The sequence below is a fragment of the Rissa tridactyla genome, chromosome 8, assembly GCF_028500815.1.
Source record: "Rissa tridactyla isolate bRisTri1 chromosome 8, bRisTri1.patW.cur.20221130, whole genome shotgun sequence".
Classification (NCBI taxonomy): domain Eukaryota; kingdom Metazoa; phylum Chordata; class Aves; order Charadriiformes; family Laridae; genus Rissa; species Rissa tridactyla.
Window position 1 is genome coordinate 45,790,633 of NC_071473.1, and position 6,074 is coordinate 45,796,706.

The following is a 6,074-nucleotide window of genomic DNA, read 5'->3' on the forward strand; positions in this document are numbered from 1 at the left end:
CCTCTGCTGGACCCGCTCCAACAGGTCCACGTTCTCCTTGTGCTGGGGGCTCCAGAGGTTATGGGAGCATTGGTCTCCAAGCCAGGCTGGCAAATGGGAATCTTCTCCTTCCCAGAAGGGGGGTCTGCACCTGGCTGTGTCCCCTTTCACGGCAGGAGGGTGCAGGGCCCCTTAGGGAGGGTGGGCCCTGCGGGGACCCTCTGTGGTAGCCTGAGGCCCAGAGCCAGGCAGCCGCCATCTTGTATTGCGGCCCCCCCCATCTCTGCAGGGTTGGCATGAAGCGCCTGTGGAAAAACCGCAGTAATTAACAAAATTCAGCGCGTGTTGTTCAGGTGATACCTTTGCAGAAAAGACCCTAGCGAGTTAAAAAAGACAACAGGACTTTCACATCTGCCTGCACAATTACCGTCTCTCAAAAAATGGTTAGGGCACAGGAGTGGTGATAAGGGTAACTTTCTAGAGGCCTCTCTATTCAGGAAGTGCCAGGCCTGCACGTGAGCTCCAAGAGGAAAAAAGGCTCACTAATAGCAGAAATCTTGCTTTGGAGTTTGCATGTGAATCCCTTCTTTTAGTTGTACAAAGAACAGCTCTGATCTACTTCTCACCTGCTAAAAAGGCTGGGGAAGAGACAGTTATCAGTGCTATTTCCTACCGTAAGGCTGAGCAGGGAGGTGGGTTCATTTGCAGAGAAGTATCCCTGGCAAAAAAAAAAATAGCTCTTTTCCATATCAACTCGGATTGACATTTTATAAGGTCATTCTCAGTTTGGGTGACATTTCAGCCTGCCACTCACTGGAGTCAACTAAATAGAAAGATGTAAACTTGGTAAATTTAGAGTCTGTATTAAAAAAAAAAAAAGAGGAGATTGAAATCAAGTCCAACAAGAACCCCTGTGAGATACTACTCCCTACCTCATTTGTGATGTAGTATCTTCTCCATTAAGGATTTCAAACGGCAGTGGAGATGCTAGCTTTGCTGGGAAGTGGGAGAGATTAGAGACTGCAAGCTTTGTTACACTGTGTGGCTACAGATATCAGAGAGACAATGGGAACCTTTGAAGCGGACTATGAATATGCCTGGAAAAACCAAAGCAAATTGCAAGTTATCAAGTTAGCAGGACTTTAACAGTCACCATACAGATGTACTAACTCATTTTATTTTGCATTTGCCAAGATCTGGGAATTTGCACACAGTTCGTTGCCACATTTCAACTGGAAGATGGTAACTGCCTCATGGCAAAGAGCCTGTAGGACTGTGGATGGCAAAGAGACATAGTCCTTCCCAGCCCCAGAGCACCAGAAACCGTCTCCGAGTTGCCGTGGAGGGAGAGCAACCTCTTTTAGTTATACTGGCCCAAAACTTTCAACTCTGCTGACACGTATGGGGTCAATAGCTTGTTGTTGACAACAGTATTTTTCACCCAAAGCTATTCAATTCTGCTAGTGTTGGCTATTGTTAAAATGGCTTAAGAGAAACACCAAATTCGGCTGGGTAAGGGAATTACAGCTTTAACCCGTGAGCATCCCAGCACTGTATGGTTTCAGTCTGGACATGCACCTTGGTACACAACTCTCAAAGCCACAAGCTCAACAAATCCAAGGCAAGTTAAGACAAATGCTACCTGCTCTTGCTGCCTTCTCTGTGAAGGGGCCAGGAAGATGCACCACAGTTGGAGAGAGCTGCCAATTCCTCACCTGGGTTCAAAGGAAACAGCCCAGAAGCAGAGCAGTGCCTGAGACAGCTGAATCCTGTCTCAGGTCCTGGGGCAGGATAGGGTTACTGAACATCAATGGTATCTTTGTGGTATCCTCTCCCAGGATGAAAGCATGCTTTGTTCTTTCCACCAAGCTGGCATGGAAGAGCATCTCCTATAAACAGCAGAAGCGTTGAAGCCTGGTTTTCTAGGGACGCGCTCGTGTGTGTATGTTGGTGCAGTGCTCTGATGTCTAACAAGGTGCAAGCCCAGGTGAAGATTTCTCCACAGCGAAGCCACTCCCAGCAGCTCTTCCCCATGTGAATCCCTGGTGGCCCATCCAGGTTGAGGACACTCCTCTTTCCCTCTCCCCTCGGGGAGGGCGTTAGTAGTCTTTGCTCTCCACAGGCTGCCCACCTATTTCCACAACACAGTGAAACCTCTTATCCTTGAAGGGCTCAGGACTTATGTCTGAACATCTTCCCATGTATACCTCCAGTTGAACAGAAGTAAAGGGTAGTCTGCGAGAGCAGCGCAAATCCATGCAAGCACATTCAGATTCTCAACATCTAGGACTGTATCAGTTCAGGGGAGATGAACTTTTTCTCAAACTTTTGTAGCATGTTTTCAAATTGAATTCATCACAGTTTTTAGTTTGCATCCGTTTCTTCTTGTCACACCTTTCTTCGCTGTGTGATGAAGGCTGTTACACAACACAGCATCTTCTGCCTGTGAAAGTAGGCGTCCATTCTCAAAGCAAGATGAATATACTTGAAGCCTTTTTGGTTTTCTGTCCCCATTTCTTACTTGCAAGATAGCGTGGCTGCACAACACACCTAACCAGAGGGCGAATCTTAAGTTTCAATCTAGTCTGTTATAAAGCAGGAGGGGGGGAAAAAGGGGTGGGGGGGGCGTGGGAAAGTATTTTTATTTTCATTTTGTTGTTTTTAATAGAATAGGCATGGTATTTCTAGGAAATTGCTATGCTAATATTTCAGGGCTAAGTCCCGTGAAAAGTGAAGAAGAAAGCACCTCCTCAAACAGTGTAATTGGTTTATTAACTACAGTAAAATAAGTAGTTCTTTCACATTACTTTTCCTTTTATTTTTCAATAGCTTTTCAAGTATATATCTGCTTTTTACCAGTGCAGCACACAGCAGAGAAGATAAGGAGCCATCTATGCTGGCCGTTAGGCAAATAAGAAGTAATTATCAAAGCTAGTTTTGATTTAGCAGTGTTACAATTGGATCACAGTACTTTGGCCTATGTTTTACTACTAAAATTATTTCAAGCCTTGACTAGAATTATTCCTCCCTTATCTGCCCACAGCCAAGCACCTAAATCTATATTTAAGCACCTGCAATCTAGTCTAGTCTGATTTTCAGGACACAGAGCATGTACCGTTCCCTCTGCTGTTCAGGGAATTTGTACAGGCTCAGTTTCTCTGAAAATTATACTTCTCATTTAGGCGATTAAACCCAGAGGCAGGCTTATGCAATCACATTTGCCAGGATCAAGCTTCTGTGTCATTCTTTTGTCATGACTGTCCCTTTTCCACCACAACCTCCTCCCCCCCACAAAAAAAAAAAAAAAAAAAAGAGAAAGTGCTGTTTCTTTCAGGAAACCTTATGATTCATGTGTAGCGTTATGGGTAGCGTGAGATATCTCTACCCCTAGAGACCATGTTTCAGTGTCCCATCTGGCAAAGCTGTTCACAGCAGGGGACAAGGAAAAGTTCTCAAAATGGACCTTAAAAGTGCCCGTATGGATGTGAATGCCAGGCTGAAACCTGCTGTTCCTATAGCCAGACCCTTGAGGAGCACTCACGTCATCCCACAGTGACACCCCACTGCCTGTTGGGACAGAGAGTCTGAACTGACTCTATTCAATGGAAAGCCCAAGTAACGTGGGACCTGGAAAACCTGTGCTCTGCTGGAGGCCAGCAAACCAAACCTGCTGGAAACAAGCAGAAGAGTGCTTATGTCTGCTGTACAAGCTGATCATTAGAGGCTGTTACTGCATACCCCTGAACCACCCATCTACCCCAAACAGCTGTTCAGCAGCAGCACAGTGACTTCATAGAATCATAGAATCATAGAATGGTTAGAGTCAGAAGGGACCTTAAAGATCATCCAGTTCCAACCACCCTTGCCATGGGCAGGGACACCTCCCACTAGACCAGGCTGCTCAAAGGCCCATCCAGCCTGGCCTTGAACACTTCCAGGGATGGGGCATCCACAGCTTCTCTGGGCAACCTGTTCCAGTGTCTCACCACCCTCACAGTAAAGAATTTCTTCCTAATATCTAATCTAAATCTCTTTCAGTTTAAAACCATTACCCCTCGTCCTATCACTCCACTCCCTGATAAAGAGTCCCTCCCCATCTTTCCTGTAGCCCCCTTCAGGGACTGGAAGGGGCTATAAGATCTCCCTGGAGATCTCCCTCTTCTCCAGGCTGAACAACCCCAACTCTCTCAGCCTGTTTTCACAGCAGAGGTCCTTCAGCCCTCTGATCATCTTTGTGGCCCTCCTCTGGCCCCACTTCATCAGGTCCATGTCCTTCTTATGTTGGGGGCTCCACAGCTGGACGCAGTACTCCAGCTGGGGTCTCACCAGAGCGGAGCAGAGGGGCAGAATCACCTTACTCGACCTGCTGGCCACGCTTCTTTTGATGCAGCCCAGGATGTGGTTGGCTTTCTGGGCCGCGAGAGCACATTGTCAGCTCATGTTGAGCTTCTCACACACCAACACCCCCAAGTCCTTCTCCTCAGGGCTGTTCTCAATCCATTCTCCACCCAGCCTGGCGGAGTCAGTCCAGATTGCTTTTCATCCTCAACAGCTCCTCACTTTTCTGCTGGACTCAGCAGGACCCGTTACAATTCCTTCCAGTCCATTTGCTACGGTGTCCTGCTTAGGAGAGCAAGACGAAACGCAGACCATGTGCTATCCTGAATGCTAAGGCCCTGGACAGCCCCTGGAGACACATGGGGCTGTGTCCAAGTAATCTGACTGAAGTGTTAGAACTCGGTATTGATTATTTAGGTGATGCCTATGCCATCATTGTCGACACAATATGGACAAGAGGGGTGATATTACACATGGTGTTTTGATAGTATATTCTCATTAAAATGAACAGCGCTAAGCTGTCTCATGCCCTTGTGTTGCTCAGGATATTACCCAGATGAGTAACAGCCCCTTTGGCCAAAATTCTGGACGCCCCAGTTTCATCCTGTGACACTGCATGCTACATCCATCTGCACTGTCTAGAGGTTTAGGCAGTATTTGTACATGGGTAAAACAAAAGTCTTGGGGCCAGGCATGAGCAAAGCTCTCAGGAAGTCCATTTGACAAGCAAGGGTTGATATCCTCATCCTACACAACCGGTTCCTCAGACATGAAAGGAGCGGTTGTGTGAGTGATCTGCACCAAAGAAGGGAGCTCTCAGAGTCTTCTGTTACGTGCTTGTGCAGGAGAAGGGGCTTTTTTAATCCTACTATTGCTATCGGCTTATTACAAGATAGTGTAATATAAGAATGTCTGTGAGTTTTAATGAATTTGGAAGTCATAGCACAAAAAGGGTATCTCGGGGAGGAAATTGTTGTAACTGCTAGGAACAGAAGTGAAAAGACGATCTTCCTTCTGAGTGGTGACATTTTCAAATGTAGCATCCCAGTTTCATTTCACCGCAGTCCTGTTCTACTTTGGTATTTATTTTTGCATGAAAGAGCAGTAATATTGAACAGATTGCAAAGTCAAGCAAGAAGGACTTAGACAAGATGCTGGAGTTTCTGCTTCCGGCACAAAGATGTTAGCTGAGTTCCTAACACGGCCAGTTAGGGGTTACAGAAGCAATCCAAGGACTGAAAGAAAACAAGTCCTCAGAAAATGAGCACAGTCACCAAAACAGCAGAACATTTTGCCACAATCAAGGCCTTCCATAACATTGTCTCCACCTATATGTAGCTACCAAAACCAGCACATCCACCCTGCTAGTTTAGGCTGGGACTGAGACCTTGTGTACATCTCAGCTCTTATTGCCTCCAGTGCACGTAAGGGTGGAGAATCCTGGCACTACTGGAAAACTGGAAGATGGGGAAGACCCAAGGGAAGAAGACCGTGAGTGCAGGCTGGTCCTGGCCTCCAGCCCAGGATGCCTACAGCAAGTTGGCCCGAGACTGCCAGCTCTTACATATGCTCACCTGACAGCCACATGAGCGGATGGCAAAATGCTTACCTCAGTCCATCATTAGGGCATAGCCCAAAGCGATTGGTAACTGGCCCAGTGGATATAAAATATTAAATGACAAAGGAGAAGTCTGTCCCAGTATGGCAACTCCCAGGTGGTAGAGCTTCATTAAAGTTAATAATAAAATAGCTGCTGG